Source organism: Halichoerus grypus, chromosome 3, assembly GCF_964656455.1.
Source record: "Halichoerus grypus chromosome 3, mHalGry1.hap1.1, whole genome shotgun sequence".
In the NCBI taxonomy this organism is placed as follows: Eukaryota; Metazoa; Chordata; class Mammalia; order Carnivora; family Phocidae; genus Halichoerus; species Halichoerus grypus.
Window position 1 is genome coordinate 104,816,127 of NC_135714.1, and position 25,032 is coordinate 104,841,158.

General features: G+C 34.7%; 1 protein-coding gene across 3 annotated transcripts in view; it reads left to right on the forward strand.

Annotated features, from left to right (window-relative positions):
* Positions 1 to 25,032, forward strand: part of AFG2A (AAA ATPase AFG2A) — a 335,659-nt gene that overhangs the window by 91,644 nt on the left and 218,983 nt on the right. The window lies entirely within an intron of this gene.

Sequence of the window (25,032 nt, forward strand, 5' to 3'; positions counted from 1 at the left end):
TAGAGATGCCTAGGAAGAACTTTCTCTGTCTAGGACATTCTAGCTAGTCCCGGGATCCTAAATTATCCTCATTTGCTGACATTGATTGCCTGGTAATGCCAAACCTCAAGCAGGATTAGAAGAGGTTCGAAATCAGGAACATACCTCTGGAGCTAAAGAGGCTCATCTTGTTTGTTTAATTAACTTCCAAATAATGTGACTCTCTTTGTTTGGACCTCACTCACTATGTTATGGTCTTTTTTTTGTTCTAACTTCTAATCGTCACAACAACCTTAGAAGGTATAGGTCCTGTTTTCATCTCCATTTTACAGGTGAGAAAGCTTAGATGTATAGATGCATAAATACCTTAGCTCAAGGTCATGTATCACTAAGAGCAGAGCTGGGATTTGAATTTAGGTATTTTGACTCAGAACAGATACTCTGAGCCACTTTTTGACTCAGCTACCATACCACAGATGCTAGGATTCCAGGTATAAGTAGTTAACCTTTCAAGCTTGTATTTATTGTGCATTTTCTCTGTGACTTTAGTAACGACCCTGTTTGTCTAACTGGGCTGTTGTTACATTTCTCATTCATTCACTTGTTCAGTAAATATTTATTGAATGCTTAGTCTGCAGCAGGCTTTATGTTGGGGATAAAACAGTGAACAGTACCTAGGGCAATTTCCTTAATTTCCTTAACCTCTCTATGCCTTTGTTTCTTCATTTGTAAATTGGAGATGATAGTACTAACAAATTTTAGGTTGTTAGAATTAAATACACATAAAGTGCTTGACACAGTACCTGGCATTTTAGTAACTGCTTAAAAAACTTTAGTGTTTCTTGTAATGTCTGCATAGATATTCTACTACTAATAGTAATTATTTCCATATAGATAGAAATATAGTAATAGACATAGAAATGAATCCTGTCCCAACAGAGTTTACATTCTAGTGGATGAAACTGAAACATTCGGGAAATTAGAAAAAATATTCTACAGATGACAGGTACTATGGCGTTTCATCGATCTAAGATGCCTTTAGTTGTAAGACACATCATTATTGTATGTACCATTACTGATGAAAAATGTAGCCTTAAACTGTGATATGGTGCCAAGAAGTCACCAACTCCAAGAGACATCTGATTTCAAAAATTTAAAATATGAAAAAAAGGTTGTATCTTAGAAATAGAAGAAAGTGGAGTGCCTGGGTGGCACAGTCACTTGAGCATCTGACTCTTGGTTTCAGCTCAGGTCACAATCTCCTGGGTCATGGGATCGAGCCCCGTGTCGGGCTCTGCACTCAGCAGAGAATCTGCTTGGTTCACGTGCACGCATACATTCTCTCTCTCTCTCTCAAATAAATAAAATCTTAAAAAAAGAAATAGAAGAAAGATAGTAACTGTTATTTGGGAGAAAGAAGATAATCTATTCTGTTTTATAAAGTCAGTGCTTTTAAATATAAAAAATGTTCAGGATATTTTTTTATGACCAGAATGTAAAAAAGATGATTAAATATATAGAAAAATGAAAAAGAGTAAGTGCCCAGTTAAAAGCTGACTGAATGATAGCTTCTGTGAGGTGTTGGAGAATCTGTGATATTAACTACTTTCTTGTTATTGCACTTAATCGTCCGCAATTGGTACTTGGAGTGGTTGTGGAAAAAGTAAGAAGTTCTGAGTCAGCTTTCATTGAAAAGGAAGGTTTCAGGCTTAGCAACATTCTGAAAAGAGCTCTGAATTTTAAAATAATGATCAGGAAATGGACTACCCTCTTCTAACAGCATATCCAGATTTCAGGTGAATTCAGTGAATTCACGATACTAAGCACTGTAGAAGAAATTTTTGTGGCTATCATTTCTCTAAACGACACTTTCAAGGAGGGTTATACATTTTTCTAATGTGATATTTGTGGTAGTTTTAAAAATTTCATAAAATCATAAAATTTTATAGCTGAAAAAGTTCTTAGAAGTCATATAGTGCAACTTTTGTTCTTCTAGGCAACAGAAGCACCTAGATTTTAAGACAAGTGGCACATAATTCCTTTGTGGCCTGGACAAGACTAGAATTCATGTCTTCTGATTCAGTGCTCTTTGAACTGTACTACTGTTGCCTCTTACGCTATCAGGATTTGAAATAGAAAAAGTGTGTTTATGTTGTAGTAAAAATTCTCATGTATCTAAATATTTAAAGAATAGTTTTTATGTTTAAGAAACTCTAACCGCTTATTAAATACTTTTAACCACTCTTGTAAATCTGTATTTCAAGTTCCTAAATTAAATGCCTAGTTCCTGGTATGCAGATTTTCCTAATTTATACTTAATTGCCTCATATATAACAGTTTTCACATTTGTAAACTCTTAATATTAAACAAGTGCTGGGGAAAAGAGAGCAAAAGAAGATAACGTATAACATTTTTCATTATAATGGTTCCATAAAGTATAGCAGAGTTCTATGACTGTTTTTTGTTTTGTCTTTTGTCTGTGCGCTGTGGCTGAATACTATACCACAGATTAAAGGTACAACTTTCCTTAGAGAGATGGTCTGTTGCAGCACTTTATTGGAAATTGGCAATTATTTTTTGTTGTTGTAGGACACATAGGTCTCATTATGGCTGTCTTATCTTTGAAATGAAAGCTTGCTTGTGTTTCACACGCACTAAGAAAATTATCATAGGTAATGCTTGTGTTCAGAGTAGTGTGTGTTTGGCTAGCCTTCTGTAGGCCTTTCTTAGGTCTCTTCCAAGCATGAATACTGACTATGGGGGTGTGGGAGGTAGTTTTTTTTTTTTTTTTTTTAAGATTTTATTTATTTATTTGACAGAGAGATAGAGAGCACAAGTGGGCAGAGAAGCAGGCGGATGGAGAGGGAGAAGCAGGCTCCCTGCAGAGCAGGGAGCCTGATACGGGACTCGATCCCGGGACCCTGGGATCATGACCTGAGCCGAAGGCAGCCGCTTAACCGACTGAGCCACCCAGGCGCCCGTGGGAGGTAGTTTTAAGAAACAAAGTCAGATGCCTACCATTTAGAACTCCATGACATTTAAAAATGTATACTGGAAAAAATTTAACTTGGATAGATGAGACGCTGGTCTGTAATTTAGAAATCATGTCAAGGGGCAAATGATGGGGCATTTTATTTTATTGAAGGAGTTGAAAAGGAGATGTATATATCATTTTTGTGAAAATTTTAGTATTTAAGAATAAAATCTGTTTAATCACTGCCATCACGGCAGTGAGATCTTCTTAGGCTAGTGGTTGGCACACCTTTTCTGTAACAGGCCAGTTAGTAAGTATTTTTGTCTTTTTGGTCCATGGTCTCTATTGCACTTCTTCATCTCTGCTGCTGTAGTGCAAAAGCAGCCATGGAGAATATGTAATCAAGTAAGAAAACAGTTGGCTGGCCACATTTAGCCTGTGGCTATAGTTTACTGACCCACTTTAAGATATCATAAACATCCCTTCGGTCCATGGCACTGTAAGACTTTTGAATAGGAATAATTTGGAAAAGGGGCTTGACTTCTGAAGGGAAAAGAGAATTAATGTTTTAGGAAAGCCTAACTTCAATATTTTCTACAGCTGAACATCTTTTTTCCATTGTTGTGTTGCCTATCTGTAGCAGATAATAAAGTTTTATAAAATCATTTCATTATGTTAGTGATTACACATTTGTTTTTAAACTTTTTCTTGGAGTTGGTTTTGATTTCCTAGGATGTCAGTTTTATGGTTTTGTTTCCTACTGCAGCTTTGAAAGTCAGCCAAGAATATTTCTCAGCCCATAAAACATTTTCACTATGCTATTCTCCAGCTAACTCTCAATGATCTGTGAAAATAAAGGGCAAAGGAAGCATGGGTAATGGGAATCCAAAGAATTTCCTTCACCTAATCATCAACATTAAATACAGCCACCATTTGCTCTTATAACAAATAGCAAATTGGACAAGTAGGAGTTTCACTTCTTTCTGTTTAAAAGTGCCAGTTGGAGGTGTCAGTAATAAGTTTTTGAATATGAATATATTTTTAAAAATAATGAATTAAATAAATTTTCTTGGGGCTACACAATACCAACACAGAATGCAGAATTTTAAAACTCTAAGGATCTATCTATCACTCTATATATTTTCTAATTTGACTCCCTTATTCATACATGCCAGTAATTACAAAGTCCTCAAGGGAACAATAATATCTTTGTGCTCTTATCTCAGATGTCTAGCATGGTGCCTAGCAAAGAAGCACCCAGACATTTATTTTTTGAATAAGGGAATGAAGGCTTAGAGAAACTAGAGATTAGGTTCACTTAGCTGGTTGTTAGCGGAGTCTGACTTCACTATGTTTTAGTGTCTTTTGTGAACCAATTTTCTTTTAAAATTAAACACTGAGACTATCTTTCAGAATTTTTCTCACCTGTCTAATGTTCACAGAAGCACCATTATCTTCATTATAAAGAAGCATTTGTAAGCTTTGGAATATATTCACCTGTCAAAGAGCTCTAAAAAGAATTAAATGAAGTGCTAAGTGATACTTTTTTCAAAAAAATTCAATAGTTTTTATACACACTAACTCTGAACCTGGGGCTGGACTCACCAAACTTTGTCAGTTGTGCTAAGGATACAGGATGATAAATATTCTTTATAATGTACCTGATAGCAATGTAATCAAATGATAACAAAGGATAGCAATAATAATGAAGATCATATTTTTAAGTCAGTGAGGAGACATTTTGAAAAAGATTCTTGCCTGCCTTGGTATACTAATTAATTTTGTAGAAGGGTCACCAAGTTACCCTCTACCCAGAAGCCTATTCAGTAAGACTTATTTTATTGTAGTCCAACTTATTTTAATCAAGTTTTTTCTCAAGTAAGCAAGCACCCAAGTCTTTGGGTTCCAAATCCTAGGTGTCTATAGCTATACTTAGAGCATACAAATGAAGATCCTGAATCAGTATCCATCCCCCTCCACGCAAAAAAAAAAAAAAAAAAAAAAAAAAAGCTAAGTTCATTTAGAAGGCAAAAGAGAGCAGAAAAAAACAGATGAAGAGAACTTCTGTTGGTATAGATCCAAGAAATCAAACAAGTAGAGATTTTCTTCTAATTAGTGTTTCTTGATCCAAACATTTCTGTATCTGCGAACACAATCTTATAATGTATTATATTTGTTTTAGGAGGTTTTTCATTTTTTTAAAAAAATTTTTTAAAAAAAATCTGAGAAATATAAAAATATTCTTATCTGGAAATTTTAGCTATTCAAAATAAGTCATTCCTTGAGGACTCTGAGGAGCCCAAGCTACTATTACATTTGAACAGCTAATACACAGTTAACATTAAAATGTAAAGAACTCAGGGCGCCTGGGTGGCTCAGTCGTTAAGCGTCTGCCTTCGGCTCAGGTCATGATCTCAGGGTCCTGGGATCGAGCCCCGCATCGGGCTCCCTGCTCAGCAGGAAGCCTGCTTCTCCCTCTCTCACTCCCCCTGCTTATGTTCCCTCGCTCGCTGTGTCTCCCTCTGTCAGATAAATAAAATCTTTTAAAAAAATAAATAAATAAAATGTAAAGAACTTTAAGTACCAATGTATAGCAATCTCCTACTAATACGTCTTACAGAAACAAAGTATCTTAGTTTAGTTTATTAGGCTTACTGGCTTGGGTATGCCTAATAGTTATGAAGAGCTTCAGAAGATCAGTTCTTATCTTAGTATTATGTTGGTGGTTTTCATGGCAAAATTAAGGAAGTTTGATAACTTTCTACCATGTTGTAAGTAAATCTAGGTAGGGAACTGACAATATGAATCTGGATGTATGTACTGACCTGTGCTATACTAACTTCTGAAAATCTTCTACCAGTGGTGTCAGCAACCATTTATATACCAGTCTCCCCCTTATTAGTTTATTTGTTAAGATAACTTTAAGAAGTTATGGATTTCTTGCTTAAGCCAATTATAACAGTGATAATTATAATAATGATAATGCTTATAATGCCTACCTGTTAACATTTTCTTTGTGCTGAGTGTTGTGCTAGAGCCTTTATACATTTTATCTAATTTTGAGGAAGGTATGAGCCTACCCATGTTTTGAGAAAACTGAGGTTCAAAGAGATTTAAGTACCTTTTCCATAAGATTACACAAAAAAATAAGTGGTAGAGCTGGTATTTGAACTCAAGCTTAATGACTATCAAAGCTCTTTCCCAAATTCAAAGCAACCTTCCCAATGAGTACTAACCAGTGAAGGCTTTACTGGGATGATTTTTAAAACTTCATATTATATAATAGTTCATTATATCCTATGACTTTAACTGAATTCATTTATCAGTTCTAACAGTTTTTTGGTTGAATCTTTCAAGTTTTCTATATATAGAGTAACATGTCATCTGCAAATAGTGAAAGTTTTACTTCTTCCTGGCTCATTTGGATGCCTTTATTTCTTTTTGTTGTCTGATTGCTGTGACTAGGACTTCCAGTACTATGTTAAGTAACAGTGGTGAGAGTGGACATCCCTGTCTTGTTCCTGACTGTAGAGGAAAAGCTCTCTGTTTTTCCCCATTTAGATGGGAATTAGTTGTGGGGGTTTTTCATATATGGCCTTTATTGTGTTCCCTCTAAACCTACTTTGTTGAGGGTTTTCCTCATGAATCGTTGTTGTATTTTGGCAGGTGCTTTTTCTGCATCTATTGAAATATTCATATGGTTTTTATCCTTTCATTAATGTGGTATATCACGTTGATTGATTAGCGATTGAATCACCCTTGCAACCCAGGAATAAATCCCACTTGATCGTGGTGAATGATTTTTTTAAGGTATTGTCGGATTTGGTTTGCTAGTATTTTCTTGAGAATTTTTGCATCTGTGTTCATCAGGGATAATGGCCTTTAGTTCTCTTTTTTTGTGGTGTCTTTACCTGGTTTTGATATCAGGGTAATGCCATACAACATAATGAAGCAGCAGAAAGAGAAATTAAGGAATCAGTCCCATTTACAATTGCACCAAAAATAATACGATACCTAGGAATAATCCTAACCAAAGAGGTGAAAGACCTATACTCTGAAAACTATAAAACATTGATAAAAGAAATTGACGATGTCACAAAAAATGGAAAGACATTTCATGTTCATGGATTGGAAACACATATTATGAAAATGTCTATACTGCCCAAAGCATCCACACATTTAATGCAATCCCTATCAAAATACCACTAGCATTACTACTGGGTAATGTAGTGATACGAATGTAGATACAATGTATACAAATACATTGTATACAAATGTAGTGATCCGAAGGGGTATGTGCACCCCAATGTTTATAGCAGCAATGTCCACAGTAGCCAAACAATGGAAAGAGCCAAGATGTCCATCAACAGATGAATGGATAAAGAAGATGTGGTATATATATACAATGGAATATTATGCAGCCATCAAAAAACCCACAAAAAACAAAATCTTGCCATTTGCAACGACGTGGATGGAACTAGAGGGTATTATGCGAAGCGAATAAGTCAATCAGAGAAAGACATGTATCATATGACCTCACTGATACGAGGAATTCTTAATCTCAGGAAACAAACTGAGGGTTGCTGGAGTGGTGGGGCGTGGGAGGGATGGGGTGGCTGGGTGATAGACATTGGGGAGGGTATGTGCTATGGTGAGTGCTGTGAATAGTGTAAGACTGATGAATCACAGACCTGTACCTCTGAAACAAATAATACATTATATGTTAAAAAAAAAAAAGAAGATAGTAGGAAGGGAAAAATGAAGGGGAGAAAATCAGAGGGGGAGACAAACCATGAGAGACTATGGACTCTGAGAAACAAACTGAGGGTTCTAGAGGGGAGGGGGTGGATGGGTTAGCCTGGTGATGGGTATTAAAGAGGGCACATATTGAATGGAGCACTGGGTGTTTACGCAAACAATGAATCATGGAACACTACATCAAAAACTAATGATGAAATGTATGGCGATTAACATAATAAAATAAAATTAAAAAAAATACCACCAGCATTTTTCACAGAACTAGAACAAATAATCCTTTTTTTTTTTTTTTTTAAAGATTTTATTTATTTATTTGACAGAGAGAGAGACAGCGAGAGAGGGAACACAAGCAGGGGGCAGTGGGAGAGGGAGAAGCAGGCTTCCCGCTGAGCAGGGAGCCCGATGCGGGGCTCGATCCCAGGACCCTGGGATCATGACCTGAGCTGAATGCAGATGCTTAACGACTGAGCCACCCAGGCGCCCCTAGAACAAATAATCCTAGAATTTGTATGGAACCACAAAAGATCCTGAATAGCCAAAGCAACCTTTAAAAAGAAAAGCCTGGAGGCATCACAATTCCAGACTTCACGTTATATTACAAAGCTGTTAGTAACCAAAACAGTATGACACTGGCATAAAAACAGACACACAGATTCAATAGAACAGAATAGAAAACCCGGAAAAGAACCCACAGGTATGGTCAGTTAATCTTCAACAAAGCAGGAAAGAATATACAGTGAGAAAAAGACCATCTCTTCAACAAATGGTGTTGGGAAAACTGGACAGCAACATGCAGAAGAATGAAACTGGACTACTTTCTTACACCATACACAAAAATAAATTCAAAATGGATTAAAGACCTAAATGTGAGATCTGAAATCATAAAACTCCGAGGAGTAAACCCAGGCCATAACTTCTTTGACATTGGCTTTAGTAAATTTTTTCTAGATATGTCTCCTGAGGCAAGGGAAACAAAAGCAAAAATAAAGTATTGGGATTTCATCAAACTAAAAACCTGCACAGCAAAGGAAACAATCAACAAAGCTAAAAGGCAGCTTATGGAATAGGAGGAGAAATGCAAATGACATATCTGATAAAGGGTTAGTATCCAAAATATGTAAAGAATGTATTAAACTAAACACCCCCCAAATGAATAATCCAGTTAAAAATGGGCAGAAGACGTGAATAGATGTTTTTCCAAAGAAGACATACAGATGGTCAACAGACATATGAAAAGATGTTCAACATCACTCATTATCAGGGAAATGCAAATCAAAACTGCAATGAGAAACCACCTCACACCTGTCAGAATGGCTAACAACAACACAGGATAGAACAGGTGTTGGTGAGGATGTGGAGAAAGGGGAACCCTCTTGTACTGTTGATGGGAACGCAAACAGGTGCAGCCACTCTGGAAAACAGTATGGAGGTTCCTCAAAAAGTTAAAAATAGAACTACCATGTGATCCAGCAATTGCTGTACTAGTTACTTATCCAAAGAATACAAAAATACTAATTCCAAAGGATACATGCACCCCAGTCTTTATACCAGCATTGTCTACAATAGCCAAATTATGGAAACAATCCAAGTGTCCATTGACTGATAAATGGATAGAGAAGATGTGGTATATATATACAATAGAATATTAGCCATAGAAAAGAATGAAATCTTGCCATTTGCAAGGACATGGATGGAACTAAAGAGTATTATGCTAAGTGTAATAAGTCAGTCAGAGAAAGACAAATACTATATGATTTCACTTATATGTGGAGTTTAAGAAACAGAACAAATGAGCAAAGGAAAAGGGGGCAGGGCAAACCAAAAAACAGACTCTTGGCTGTAGAAAACAAACTGATGGTTCCCAGAAGTCAGTTGGGTGGGGGATGGGTGTGTGTGTGTGTGTGTGATGGGGATTAAGAGTACACTTGTTTTGATGAGCACCTTGTGTTGTATGGCAGTGTTGAATCACTGTGTTGTATACCTGAAACTAATATTATGCGGTATGTTAACTAAGTGGAAATTAAATAAAAACTTTAAAAAAATAATTCATTATAATAATTACAGAATTTTAATTTTCTGTGTCACCATTTCTAGATCTACGGCACTAAGAAATGATGCACGTTTAGAAGCATTTTCTCTGCTTCAATTATTAGACCGCTTTTTTTCAGAAAATTAGTTTGAGCCAACATATATTAATTTTCCTTATTATTTATTTTATTGGATTATGTTCATGACAATAGTGTGGGGATGTCCAGGAATGTGAAAAAAATTCTCTTAAAAAAATTGCTTTTGGCAAAGAGTAAATTGAACTGTGAGGTTAAGGATCACTTGTTTCTCTAACATTGTGTTTTAGTTAAAACTATACAGATGTAATGAGTATTGCCTTTGTTAGCTTGGAATTTTAGTGGAAGTCATGGCAAAATGGAAAAATACATACTTTTATGTCATTCTCTATGTTAACAGTTTATACAAAGCTACAGTTATGCAGAGCACATGCAGCTTCCAGAGCTTAGGACAGCTGGAGAATAGAATTCACTATCTATGTCTCTACTTTTATAGGATATCCTGTTAATCTAAAATAGCTTATTTACTGTCAGGTTCATGCTGAATATTGATCATACTCTGACAGCATAGTTTTAAGCTAGAAAACTCAAGGCATTATTGATTTTTGACATTCATTAGTTTTTGCTTTCAGGTTTTGAATTTTGGTGGTTATTTCTTCTTAATTGGCATCTATTTCTTCAGTACAGTTAAATGTTTTCTTTCAACTGTAATCAATAGGTCTCCCCCCTCACTGTGTGATGGTTTAAAAGATGGCTATTATAGATATTTCAACCTTACTTTGGCACATTAGTGTATATGGTTTGCAAAACTCTGAAGTTATTTATGCTTTATAGTATTATGGAAAGAGTATAGACTCTGGAATCAAGTAGATATGTATTCAGATCCTGCCTCTGCCATTTGCTAGCTGTGGAATCTTGGGCAAATTACTCAACCTCTCTGTGCCTCAGTTTTCTTATATGTATATGATGAGAATAAAAGTAGTATTTACCTCACAGTGCTGTTATTGGGATGAATAAAGTAGTACATGGGATGCATGGCACAGAGCAAGTTAAATACGTGTCATTCATTATTAACACAGTATCTGGGAGGTATTCAGTGAACAGTAGGTATTTTTTGTAATTACTTATGAAGGTTTTCCCTCACATCTTCTGGGAGAGATCAGAACTCTCCATATTCATGAGGCTTTAGGTAAGGCACAGATAAACTGCCTTGTGCAAGCAGAATATATACTGAGTTTTAATACTATAAGCAGATGGTTTATCAGGAACTGAAGAGCTTAATTTTTTTTTTTTTTTTAATGGGAATCAGAGATCTTGTTCAGGAGATTATTTTTAAGTCATCCCAATAAGGTGAGCAAGGAATCTTAAGAAATCTCTGATTTTAATAGACTCTTCAAATGTTTAATTATTAAATGTTATTGTCAGCTGCACAACATAGGTAGAATTTTAAATATATGGAATATTGTGGAATATGATACAGTTTTTCTTTTCTCTAGAATTTTTTTTCAAAGTTAGTCTAACATAAGTTAGATTTCTTCAGTTTAAGAGTTTTGTGGTATTGGAAATGAATTATTAAAAATAATGCATTGGTGGGGCTCCTGGGTGGCACAGTCAGTTAAAGTGTCTGACTCTTGGTTTTGGTTCAGGTTGTGATCTCAGGGTGATGAGATGGAGCCCCGTCTTGGGCTCAGCACTGAGTCTGCTTGACTTTCTCTCTCCATCTCCCTCAGCCCCTCCTACTTGTGCACTCTCTCTCTCCTCTCTCTAAAATAAATAAATAAATCTAAAAAATATATATAATGCATTTGTTTATGGAAGAGCCAACTTCTTTCTGAGGGATAGACTTATATTTTGTAGATGAATTTACTACTATAATAATCAACACTTTTTATTTGGAGTATAAAAGGCTTATATTCAAAAAATTTTTAATTGTTTAAAACATGTTTAATTATCAAAACAAATTGTTTAAACTGGTTAAATGTTTAAAACTTAAAATTTTTTTTTTTTAAAGATTTTATTTATTTATTTGACAGAGAGAGAGGCAGGGAGAGAGGGAGCACAAGCAGGGGGAGCAGCAGAGGGAGAAGCAGGCCTCCCGTGGAGCAGGGAGCCCGATGTGGGACTCCATCCCAGGACCCTGGGATCATGACCTGAGCCAAAGGCAGCCTTGGCCAACCAGCTGAGCCACCCAGGCGCCCCTGTAATGAAGGTTTTAACTTGTTTTATAAAGGGATATAAAATTGAAGAGATTAAATTACACAGAGATAGGTATATCAAGTTTCTCAATTTGGAATGTGCTGACCGTGTAAATGGCAGCAGAAAATTTCTCTGTAGACTCTGATTGGGCTTTGTATTTTCATTTCCTTGAAGTTAAGCCACTTTTCATCAGGCCTTAAAAGGAATCCAGCAATTACTCTTTTTTTTCTTTTCTTTTTTTTTTTATTTGACACATAGAGAGGATGCGAGCACAAGTAGGCAGAGCAGCAGGCAGAGGGAGAGGGAGAGGGAGAAGCAGGCTCCCCGCGAAGCAGGGAGCCCGATGCGGGGCTCGATCCCAGGACCCTGGGATCATGACCTGAGCCGAAGGCAGACGCTTAACAACTGAGCCACCCAGGTGCCACCAAAACTTTAAAATTTTTTTAAAGTTAAAAAAAAAAAAATCTGGTTACCTTTCCCAGCCTCTTTTGTCTTCTTTTTCTTTGCCTATAAGAAAAGATATTAATAATTTTAGTGTTTTCTTAAGTTACAAGCTGTATCTTTATAATAGATTTTTACTTTTTATACAGAATACTGGCAAAATTAATGTTTCATGTGATTTTATTTTTTATGGATTATAGCTTATTTAAGTATTCTTATGCTTGGAATTTTTTAAAATATAAAATAGTTTCTCCCTTAAATTTTTTTTACTTTATTTTAAAGAAACGTGTATAGAGGAGCCAGAACTGTAGTTACTGTTCTTGTAGTGTTATCATCTTCATGGTATTTATCTGAAGAAAGTATAATTCATACTCTTTCTGAACTTTGCTTTAAAACGGGGGAAAAATAAAAATCTTTTTCTATTTCTTTCTCTCCCCAATTCATTTTCTTTCAGGTGGTTATACCCACCTTTCATCAAAAAAATCCCAACTCCTTCCCAAGTATATAGGTTTCCTAATGAGATGATTCATTTTAAAAGAAGTTCACATTAGGCTTGTCAGGGTCAGGTAAAGAAAGTAAAAGCAAAATAGGACCTAGAACACTTGGATCTATTCTTGACGTTTTTACTGAGTAAGCAGTTATTGGTATATATGCAAACAAATGGTGCCATAAAATCTACAGTTTCTCTTACTAGTGGAATTGATACTTAAGACTGAGAAATACCCTGTTTGTACCTGTTTCAATATTAGCTGCTGATTGAAGAAGTCATTTTACAAAGAAAACTTTTGAAATAAACCTTAACTGTAAATTTTGATCGTAGACTGTCATCTCTAGTTAGCGGTAATTTTATTGGCTTCAGCATTTGAGAATCCTGAGTACATTCTTGATCTCTTTGATTCCTTTTGATAGTTCTGGGGGAATTCTCAGGTTTTATTTTTTCAGATACGGCTTTTATTTTATTCTCTTTTCTCTCTATGGAACTGTCTCATATGGCACTATATGTTTCTTAGGTTTTCCACTGGATTCCATATGTCTTTTACACTGTTTTTATTCTTTCTTTTTTCTCTTTTTGTACATCAGTTTGGATATTTTCTACTAGCCTGTTTTCGAGGTCAAGATTCCTCTGTTCTCCTGTGTCTAATCTGTTACACTCATCTTTTTAATTCTTAATTTCAGCTTTTACAGATTTGGGGTTTAGAATTTTCATTTGACTTTTTCTTATGGATTCCAGGCCCCTGATGAAATCCCCCCCTTTTTTTGTACAATTCATGGGAATTTTTGTTTTTACTATCTCAGTTCTATCCCTTTCTGTATTACATGTTGATTTAATATTGTTTTACAGATTCTAACTCCCTAGCATCTCTCCTCTTCTTAAGATAAAACTAAAAGGAATATGCATATTATGATTTTGTTGATAACTGGTATCTTGGGCTTCTCTCAGTTGTTCCATTTCTTTTATATGGACTCTATACCTAATACTTGATGTTGAGTTTAGTGTCTAAAGCAATTACGGTAATGGCAATTTTTCTATTTGTGAAATGTTTTACCCATTCTTAAATTAAATTTAGATTAGTTTATGTTAATAGAATGTGGTTGTGTGTCATGAGCTTTCAGCATCTAAATATGGCATTTGAAAAACTCCTTGTGGGGCATCTGGTTAAGCATCTGCCTTTGGCTCAGGTCATAATCCCAGGGTTCTGGGATTGAACCTGCATCAGGCTCCCTGCTCAGCGGGGAGCCTGCTTCTCCCTCTTCCTCTGCCCCTCCTCATTGCTCATGCTCTGTCTCTCTCTCTGCTCACTCTCTCGAATAAAAAATCTTTAAAAAAAAAATTAAAAGCTCCTTGCCTTTTTTTTTTTCTAATCTGTGAATTAAAATTTAGATTCAAAATGAAAAACACAAATGGTTTTTAGGGTTTTTTTTTTTTTTTTACTGATAATTTCATGTAAAAAGTGCTTATAATGAAGCTGATGTATACTATTCTTTCAGCTTTAAATCTGTTAATTTGTATAGTAATTTATGTTCACAACATTAATCCAAGGCTATAACATACTGAAGTTCTCTTTGAATTATATGATGAAAATTCATATATATTTGGAATGTATTCAAATTTTTTCATTTCATAAGATTTGAAAAGTTAAAATCTATTCATGTGTTTTAGTAATAATCTATATTTTTTGTTAACTCATTTTCTTATCCTCTAGTGTAATTGTTTTAATTTTCCTCTCAAATATTACCACATATGAAAGTGTATATTGAGTGGTATTCAAATTCAGTACTAGCCCTGGCTAAACCCAACATTGATAGCCATGAGATTGCTCTTGTTTTTCTAGAAAAGATTCTAAATGTTCTATGTAGTATGATCATTCATGGTTATAGTTAGAGCCACTTCTTCATTACTGATAGGGTAAGTGGTCATCTTAGTCTAGTTTATTTAGTTTCATATATTCTGTCCAAATTCTTGATTTAAATTAATAGCAGATGTAATCTATAGTTCTTGAGTCAGTCTTTGAGGAACTATTCTGTGTTGTTTATTTTGGAAAAGAAAGTAAATGTGATGTTTTCTTTCTGCCTTCTAGATTCTAAAGTCCTTGAGGGAATAGGGACTGGCTTCATAAGCTTTTCATTTCCATTTCCTAAAAATGTTCCTGGCCTGCTAGGTAATGAATGTTTATTGAATGAATGAGATGAATCGAATTGAATGAATTGTTGCACTTTCTAATGAAATTATTTCCCTCATTTTTCCTCTGACCCTCTCCCTGCACTATACCACAGTGGCCTTTGCCTAATCAGAAACAAAATCTAGTAGCTATTTGAGGGTTTTTTTACTTCTCAGATGGCCCAGCTAATACATTAACATTTATAGTAAGACATCTAGCAGTCTTAGTAATTCATTGGAAGAGGAAGGGAGAGTGTATAGGGCATAGCTAAGGATGGGTTCTCACATTATTTGAGCATAGCTTCTAGCAGCGGAAGGCAAAGAAAGCAATAGCACATGTAAAATTAGAGGTGATCTGGGCTCAGGATCTTTTCTTTTGCTGAAAGTAGGCTATTCACTTGGCGCTATTCATTATGTTACACAAACTCCTCTAGGTGGGACACAAAAATTAGAAGAATTTTGCCATTATTGAGTAGCAGAGTTAGGTTAACATTTTTTAGTCTTATGTGTTAACGCTATCCAATGTACAGGTTTTGATGTAGCTGTAAGTTTTTGACTCATTTGGGTAAATACCAAGATTCATGATTGCTAGATGATATGGTAGGAGTATGTTTAGTTTTGTAAGAAACTTCCAAACTGTCTTCCAAAGTAGCTGCACCATTTTGTAATCCCACCAGCAGTGAATGAGAGTTCTTGGTTTTCCACATCTTCATCAGCATTTAGTGGTGTCAGTATTTTGGATTTGGACTCTTTTAATAGGTATATAGTAGTATCTCATTGTTGTTTTAATTTGCAAGTTCCCTAATGATGTGATGTTGAGCATCTTTTTATGTTTACTGCCATCTGTATAACTCTTTGGTGAAAGGTCTGTTCAGGTCTTTTGTCTACTTTTTTAATTGGGCTTTTCATTTTTTTAATTTTTGAGTTTAAGAGTTCTTTTTATATTTTGGATATCAGTCCTTTATAAGACCTGTCTTCTGCAAATATTTTCCCCCAGCTTCTGGCTTGTTTTCTCATTCTTTTGATAGTGTCTTTTGCAGAGCGTATGTTTTTAATTTTGGTGAAGTCCAGCTATTATTTCTGGCATGGATCATGCCTTTGGTGTTGTATCTAAAAAGTCATTAGCATTGCCAAGATCATTTAGATTTTCTTCTCTCTTATTTTCTAGGAGTTTTATAGTTTTACATTTTGTATTTAGGTCTGTGATCCAGGTTGAGTTAATTTTTGTGAGGAGTGTAAGCTCTATGTCTAGATCCTTTTCTGCACATGGAGGTCCAGTTCTAGCAGTATTTGTTGGCAAGAGTTTTTGGTTGATGCCTTATTTTCTATATAGACAGTCATTTCACTTGCACACAAACACAGTTTTATTTATTCCTTCCCAATCTGTATATCATTTCTTGCCTTTTCTTGTCCTGTTGCACTATCTGGGACTTGTAGTACATTGTTGAAAAATAATGGTGACAGGGAACATCTTTGCCTCATTCCTGATATTAGTGGGAAAGATTTTTGTTTCTCAACATTAAGTATGATGTAATAGGTTTTTTTGTAGTTATTTTTTTTATCAAGTTGAAGAAGTTCTCTTTATTATTAGTTAGCTGACTTTGTATCATGACTGGGTGTTGGATATATATTTTTTTTAATTGAAGTATAGTTGACATACAATGTTAAATTAGCTTCAGGTATACAACATAGTGATTCCACAAATTTTATGCATTATGCTGTACTCTCCATAAGTATAGCTACTGTCTCTCATCATACAATGCTATTATAATACCATTGACTATATTCCCTGTGTTGTACCTTTCATTTACATTACTTACTCATTCCATAACTGGAAGCCCACTCTCTTCACCTACTCTCCTTCACCCATTTTGCCTGACCCCCTCTTCTCTGGCAACCATTAGTTTATTCTCTGTATTTTTGGGTCTGTTTCTGCTTTTTATTTGTTTGCTTATTCATTTGTTTTGTTTTTAAGTTCCATATATAAGTGGAATCATATGGTATTTGTCTTTCTCGGACTTACTTAACATAATACCTTCTGAGGGTCCATTCATGTTGTCACAAATGGCAAGATCTTACTTTTATCATGACTGTGTAACATTCCGTTGTGTGTGTGTATGTGTGACTTTTCATGTGTATGTACATCACTTGGGTTCCTTCCATATCTTGGCTGTTGTAAATAATGCTGTAATAACCATAGGGGTGCATATATATTTTCGAATTAGTGTTTTCATTTCCTTTGGGTAAATACCTAGTGGTGGAATTACTGGAACTGGATCAAATCGTATTTCTATTTTTAATTTTTTGAGGAACCTTTATACTGTTTTCCACAGTGGCTATACCAATTTGCACTCCCATCCACAGTGCATACAAGGTTTCCTTTTTATCGACATCCTCACTGATACTTGTTCTTTCTTCTGTTTTTAATTTTAGCCATTCTGACAGGTGGAAGGTGATATCTCATTGTGGTTTTGATTTGCATTTCCCTGATGATTAGTGATGTTGAGCATCTTTTCATATGTCTGTTGGCCATCTGTATGTCTTCTTTGGAAAAATGTCTATTTAGGTCCTCTGCCCATTTTTTAATTGGATTATTTGTGTTTTTTTGGTTTTGAGTGTTTTGAATTCCTTATATATTTTGGATATAACTACTTATCAGCAATATAATTTGCACATATCTTCTTTCATTCAGTATCATTTGCAAATATCAACTCCCATTCAATTGCCTTTTTGTTTGTTGATAGTTTCCTTCACTGTGCAAAAGCTTTTTATTTTTATAGTTTATATATAGTTTATATATATTTTATAGTTTATTTTTGCTTTTATTTCCTTTGCCTTAAGAGATATACGTAGAAAAATGTTGCTATGACCAATGTCAAGGAAATTACCACCTATGTTTTCTTTTTTTTCTAGGAGTTTTATGGTTTTAGGTCTTACATTTAGATCTTTAATCTGTTTTGAGTTTATTTTTGTGTATAGTATAAGAAAGGGATCATTTCATTCTTTTGCATGTTGCTGTCTAGTTTTCCCAGCACCATTTATTGAAGAGACTGTCTTTTTTCCATCGTATATTCTTGTCTCCTCAGTCATAGATTACTTGACCATATAAACATAGGTTTATTTCTGGGGTTTTTAATCTGTTCTATTGCTTTATATGTCAGTTTTTGTGCCAGTACCGTGTTGTTTTGATTCCTACAGCTTTGTAGTATATCTTAAAATCTGGAATTGTGGTATCTCCAGCTTCGTTCTTCCTTCGTAAGATTTCTTTGGGTATTTAGGGTCTCTGTGGTTCCACACAAATTTTAGGATTATTTGTTCTAATTCTGTGAAAAATGCTGTTGGTATTTTGATAGCAATTGTATTAAATCTGTAGATTGCTTTGGGTAGTATGGACATTTTAACAATATTTGTTTTTCCAATCCATGAGCATAAAATACCTTTCTATTTGTGTTGTTTTCAATTTCTTTCATCAGTGTTTTACACTTTTCAGAGTACAGGTCTTTCACCTCCTTAGTTAAGTTTATTTCTAGGTATTTTATTCTTTTTGATGCCATTGTAAATGGAATTGTTTATTTCCCTTTCTACTACTTTGTTATTAGTGTATAGAAATTCAACCAATTTCTGTGTATTAATTTTGTATACTACAATTTTACTGAATTCATTTATTCTAATCATTTTTTTGGTGAAGTCTTTAGGGTTTTCTATGTATAGTACCATGTCATTTGCAGATAGTGACAGTTTAACTTCTTCCTTATCAATATGGATGTCTTTTATTTCTTTTTCTTGTGGACTGCTGTGGCTAGGACTTTTCCGCCCTGTGTTAAATAAAAGTGGCAGAAGTGGACATCCTTGTCTTGTTACTGATCTTTTTCACCATTGAGTATGATGTTAGCTGTGGGCTCTTCATATATGGTTTTTATTATGTTGAGGTATGTTCCCTTTAAACCCACTTTGTGGAGAGTTTTTATCATGCACAGACTGGGTGTTGGATTTTGTCAAATGCTTTTTCTACATCCATTGATATGATTATATGATTTTTTGTCTTTTAGCCTGTATGATATGATAGATTACGTTCATTGATTTTTGAATGTTGAACCAGTGAACCATACATGAGATAAATTCCACTTTATCACAATGTACAAATTTTTTACACATCGTTGAATTATACATACATTATTTTACTTTGTTGAATTCAATTTGCTAATATTTTTCATATTTATAGAGTTACTGGTCTGTAATTTTCTTGTAATGTCTTTGTCTGGTTTTGGTATTAGGATAATGGTGCTCTCATAGAATGATTTAACAAGTATTCCTTTTACTTCTGTCTTCTAATAGAAATTGTAGAGAATCGGTAAGATTTCTTCCTTAAATGATTGTTAGAATTTACTGTAAACTCATCTGGGTCTGATGCTTTCTGTTTAGAAGATTATTAATTCTTTTTTATTAATTCTTGATTCAGTTCTTTAATTGATATAGGTCTATTCAGATTGTCTGTTTCTTCTCATGTAGGTTTTGACAGATTGTCATTTCATCTAGATTATCAAGTATGTGGCCATAAAAGTTTTCTTATATTTCATAATTTAGTTGACTCTTGAACAATGTGGGGGTTAGGGGTGCTGACCCCCTGTGCAGTTAAAAATCTACATATAACTTTGACTCCCCCAAAACTTAACTACTAATAGCCTACTGTTGACCAAAAGCCTTACTGATAACAGAAACAGTCAATCAACACATACTTTGTATATGTATTATAGACTATTTTCTTACAATAATGTAAGGTAGAGAAAAAAATGTTAAGATCATAGGGAAGAGAACATACATTTAAAGTACTGTAATGTATTTATCAAAAAGAAATCCGCTTATAAGTGACCTGCGCAGTTCAAACCCGTGTTTAAGGGTCAACTGTCAATCCATAATTAAACTTTTAAGGTATGTGAAACCTATAGTGATGTCCCTTCTTTCATTTGTGATATTAGTAATCTGTCTTCTCTTGTTTTTCTTAGTTATCCTGGCTATAAGCTTATCGTTTTTATTGATCTCTTCAAAGAATGAGCTTTTGCTTTTGCTGATTTTTCTCTTTTGACTTCCTGTTATCAATTTTATTTCTGCTCTAATTTTCCTACTTTTTTCTTGTGTTTACTTTGGATTTAATTTGCTCTTTTTTTTTTTAATTTCCTGAGGCGGAAGCTTGCTGATTTTAGATCTTTCTTTTTTTCTAATATATACATTCAGTGCTATAAATTTCCCTTTAAGCACTACTTTTACTACATCCCACGAATTTTGATTAGTTGTATTTTCATTTTCATTTAGTTTAAACTATTTTTTTTTATTTTTGTTGAGATTTCTTCTTTAATCCATTTTTGGAGTGTGTTTTTTAATCTCCATGTATTTTGTAATTTTCCAAATGTCTTTTTGCTATTGATTTCTAGTTTAGTTTCTGGTCTGATAGCGCACATTGTATGATTTCTGTTCTTTATAATTTGTTAAGGTAGATTTTATGGCCTAGAATGTAGTCTGTCTTGGTAAATACTCCATATGCTCTTGAGATGAATATGTATTCTGCTGTTGGGTGAAGTAGCATTTGGATAGCAATTATATTGAGTTGGTTGAAGTTGCTGTTGAGTTCAACTGTGTTCTTACTGATTTTCTGCCTGCTAGATCTGTCCATTTCTGATGGAGGAGTGTTAAAATTTCCAACTATATGAGTGAATTCATTTCTTTCTCCTTGCTGTTCTATCAATTTTTGCCTCACGTATTTTGACACCCTACTGTTAGGTGATGCATATTAAAGATTGTTAATGTCCTCTTGGAGTATTGACCCCTTTATCATTATATAATAGCTCTCCTTATCGCTAATAATTTCTCTTGGTCTGAAGTCTGCTTTGTCTGAAAGTAATATAGCTGCTCCAGCATTATTTTGATTAGTATTAGAATTAATTGTGCATCTTTCTCCATCCCTTTACTTCTACTCTCTATATCTTTATATTTAAAGTGGATTTTTTGTCGACAACATATAGTTGGATCTTGTTCTTTGATCCACTATGACAATGTCTGTCTTAACGATGTGTTTAGACCATTGATGTTTTAAAGTGATTATTGATATAGTTGTATTAATACTACCATATTTGTTACTCCTTGTTTTTTGTTCCTGTTTTTGTCTTTGACTATTTTTCTGCCTTTTCTGATTTTAACTGAGCATTTTATGATTCCATTTTCTCTCCTTTCTTGGTATATGAAATATGTATTTCTATTTTTTCCCCTTTTTTCAGTGGTTGTCCTGGAATTTGCAATATACATTTACAGCTAATCTGCATTCACTTTCAAATAACACTGTTCTGCTTCACAGGTAGTACAAGTACTTTATAATAACAAAAAATTGAATTTCTCCCTCTAGTTCCTTGTATCATTTCTGTCATTCATTTCACTTATACATATGCTATAGTCACTGAATACATTGTTATTACCATTATTTTGGACAAACTATTACCTGTTAGATCAATTAAGTTGAAGTTTTTATTTTACCTTCACTCATTCCTCTCTTTCTTTATGTAGATTCAAGTTTCAACCTATATCATTTTCCTTTTCCTAGAACAACTTTTTTTTAAAGAGAGACAGCATGAGTGGTGGGGAGGTGCAGAGGGAGAGAGAAAGAGAACCTCCAGCAGACTCCCTATGTGGGGCTCAATCTCAAAACCCTGAGATCATGACCTGAGCCAAAATCAAGAGTAGGAAAACCGACTGAGCCACCTAAGTGCCCCTCTTGGAACAACTTTTTAAAACGTTTCTTGCAAGGCAGTCCTACTAACAACAAATTCTTCCAATTTTTGTTTGAAGAAGTCTTTATTTCTCCTTCATTTCTGAAAGATAATTTCAGAGAATATAGAAATTTAGGTAGGTGTTTTTCCTCTCTCAACACTTTAAATATTTCACTCTACTCTCCTTGGTTGCATGGTTGCTGAGGAGTTATCTAATATAATTCTTATTTTTGTACCTCTACAGTGAACTGTATTATTCCTCTGGCTTCTTTCAAGATTTTTTTTTTTTTTTGTCTTTGCTTTTCTGTAGTTTGAATATGATATGCCTAGAGGTAGTTTTTTGCCAGGTATCCTACTTGATGTTCTCTGGGCTTCCTGGATCTATAGTTTGGTGTCAGACATTAATCTGGAGAAATTCTCAGTCATTATTGCTTCAAATATTTCTTCTATTCCATTCTCTTTTCTCCTTCTGGTATTTCATTTGCACATATATTACATCTTTTATAGCTTCCATAATTCTTGGATATTCTCTTGTTTCTTTTTTTTCTTCAGTCTTTTTTCTCTTTGCTTTTTCATTTTGGAAGTTTTTATTGGCAAATAATTAAGCTCAGGAATTTTTTCCTCAGTCATGTCTAGTCTAACAAGCCCATCAAAGGTATTCTTTATTTCTGCTATAGTGTCTTGATTTCTGCCATTTCTTTTTGCGTGTTAGAATTTCCACCTCTCTGCCTATGTTGCCCCTTTCTTGAGTGTTGTCTACTTTGTCTGTTAGAACCCTTAGCATATTAATCATAATTTTAAAAAATTTCTGGTCTGACAACAGCATTTTTGCTGGTTATCTGGTTCATTGATGCTTATTCAGTTTCTTCAATTTGTGTTTTGTTTGTCTTTTAGTATGCCTTGTAATAGTTTTGATTTTGTTTTGTTTTATTTTGATAGATGGACATGATGATACTGCATAAAAGGAACTATGGTAAATAGGCCTTTGGTGATGTAGTAGTAAGAGTATAAGAGGCCAGGTGTTCTTTGGTCCTATGATTAGTTGTAGTCTTTTAGTTAGTCTGTGTTACTGGACTGTGAACTTCACAATTGCTTTTTAGTAACTTTCCTTCCCTTAGAGTAATACAGGATGGCTGAGAGGGCTGGAGTTGGGTATATCCCTTCTTCCAGCTCAGTTGGGTTCTGAGAAACCTGTCATAGTTTAGGCTCTGGTAAAATAGTTTCTCTTGAAGGCAGGACTTGTTAAGAAGTACAGAATATCCTGGCATATTCAAAATAGCTACTTTTCCCTTCCTCCTGCCACATGCACAAGATTTTCCTCAGGTCTTCATTGTGAGAACCTGCTATGGCTTCTGGAGGTAAAGTCACAAAAAAATGTAAGGGTCCCTCAATGATTGTGTTTTCTGGAGTATTTAACTCTCAGACTTGTCCACACTGCCTCCAGAAGTTCATCATTTACATTTCCAGTATCCTTACCCCAGCACTGGTTCCTGTGGAGGTTTCTGCTTATTGGTTTCTTTGTATCCAACTTGTCTGTCTCTCCAGTTTGCGGGGCAGTGGTTTGTCTTATTGCTATGGTCTAAATGTTTGTGTCCTCCCCAAATTCATATGTTGAAATTCTAAGAGGTGGAGCCTTTGGGAGGTACTTAGGTCATGAAGGTGGAGACCTCATGAGTAGGATTTGTGTCTTTATAAAAGAGGCCTCACAGAGCTTACCCACCATCTTCATGTGAGGACGTGAAAAGGTGTCAGTTATGAACCAGGAAAAGACCCCTCACTTAACCATGCTGGTGCCTTGATCTTGGACTTCCCAGTATCCAGACTGAGAAATAAATTTCTATTGTTTATAAGCTATCTAGTCTATGATATTTTGTAATAGCAGCCTGAACAGATGAAGACACCTGTGATCTCACATCTCAGAAGTATCTAAGAAGAGTTGTTATTGGACTGGAAAACAGATCAGTATTTCCGTTTTATAATCTGTTCTCCATACTGTAGCTGTAGTGGTCCTCAAAAACATGAATCTGATTTTGTCATATTTCTAGTTGAAACTTATCCATTTACGTTAGGATAAAATCCAAACTCAGTAATTTGGATAACAAAGCCTTTGTTATCTAGCCTTGATTTCTCTCTCTACATTGATCTTTTGCATTTTTCACCTTAACTTCTGTGCCCAGCTATTCTGAACTGATTTCCATTTTCAGTGTTCTGTATTCTCCTTCTCTCTTTTCCTCTTAAACTGTTTGGTTCTCACTCATTTTTCAAGGTTTAAGTTAGAAACCATCTCCCTGGACAGCCCACCTTGACTCTCCCAAAATCTGTTCGATGTGACCTTCCTTAGTGTCTGAAAATATAGGATCACAACTAATTAGCATAGTAGATATAATTAAAGGCCTTAGATATAATCAGTTGGCAGCCTTAAATATTTAGGTGCTTGTAGTTATTATGAAGGAATCCTTAGAGCTTTTGCTAACAGTGTTTCTGACAATTAAGCTCTCATGTGGAAGAGTTACATTATGGAGGATATTTTTTGAAGGGCATATAATCCATTTATTCAGAATGTTCAGAGTTTATTTTTACAATCAGATTAGCAAATCCATGCACCTGCCAATTAGTTATTTGCAAGAATTAGTGCTAGCCAAAATAAATCTCAGTGGCTTCTCTGGTATTCCTTTGTCCCAAACGTTTTAGACATTAAATTGACAGTCTGATTTACATTTAGACAATAAATTGACAGTCTGATTTACATAACAACCTCATGTGTGTTTGATTGATGTGAGTTAGAGGCTACTCTCCCTGTGTATACACTACATCAAGTTTTTGAAGTTGTAATGCATGTTGAGATCTACATTCTGTTAAAAATCCTAATTATCTAATTAAATATGTTACATGATGATTATACTAAGGTACACTTGCTCTGTCATCAGTGACAGAGATATGAGGTGTGTACCTTCTATCCTCTTTTCCTCTTCTCCCCCTCACCCCGTACATCTGGTTGAGTTTATATGTTTACTACACTTACAATGCTGTTATACTCTGTAATTGTCCACTCAGATGTTTATTACATATTTCTCAATTCTGAACTGTTCTTAGTAAATCCCAGCTGGTGCTAATGAGAATTGTTATTGTAGGGCCTTGACTGTGTAATATAAGGGTTTTGTTCATTGGTAAGACCTGTTGAATTTCCTTATTAATAATCAATATTTA